Source organism: Euprymna scolopes, chromosome 15, assembly GCF_053919585.1.
Source record: "Euprymna scolopes isolate OS-2025 chromosome 15, ASM5391958v1, whole genome shotgun sequence".
NCBI lineage: Eukaryota > Metazoa > Mollusca > Cephalopoda > Sepiida > Sepiolidae > Euprymna > Euprymna scolopes.
In genome coordinates this window covers 107,295,147-107,295,686 of record NC_136496.1, presented here as the reverse complement: position 1 = coordinate 107,295,686, position 540 = coordinate 107,295,147, and the positions used below count along the sequence as shown (strand labels likewise).

Below are 540 nucleotides of genomic sequence, written 5' to 3'. Positions count from 1 at the left end.
AAATACCCGGGCAACGTCGGGCTGAAATGCTAGTTAATAATAATTGATTTTTATCAGTGGCTTACCTTTGTGTTAAAAATGAGACCACATAAAATTCTTTACAGCAAATCAATTTCCTTCAGTAAAATCACTTGATGCACACGAATCACTTACCTAGAAGAAAGAAAAAAAAAGAATCATCAAAATATATTTCATCGTAAAAATCAAAATACAGTTTTTCACACTTACATTTTCCGGTTTTCTATATAAGAACAAAAGAATTTGAATTTGAAAAAAAATTCCACAATTAAGATTTTTTTTTTTTTTGACAAATCTATTTAAAAATTGTTAAACTTGCATATGTCTATATACTAGCACGGAGATCCGGCGTCGCCCGGAATTAAATGAGGACCAATGCATGTTCTACACTTCCAATACTTTTATGGTCATCGCAATTGGTGGAGTTATCCATTTTTCAATCAAATTGATTGATTGCCTGCTCTAGTCGGGGATCCACCATGGTACACCGGAAGGAAGTCTTCCCGCAGTGACTTAGTTCAG

At 33.7% G+C, this 540-nt stretch overlaps 1 protein-coding gene across 7 annotated transcripts in view; it reads right to left on the bottom strand.

Annotated features, from left to right (window-relative positions):
* Window positions 1–131, bottom strand: part of LOC145294057 (regulator of G-protein signaling 7-like) — a 728,168-nt gene extending 728,037 nt beyond the window's left edge. For 2 of the 7 annotated variants that reach the window (XM_080141052.1, XM_080141051.1), the window contains exon 1: window positions 66–89. The gene's annotated coding sequence lies outside the window, so the exon portion shown is untranslated. Of the gene's footprint in view, window positions 1–65 lie in introns of all 7 variants that reach the window. The other 5 variants (XM_080141049.1, XM_080141054.1, XM_080141050.1 and 2 more) reach the window with 5 other exon arrangements.
* Between the last annotated feature and the right edge of the window lie 409 nt (window positions 132–540).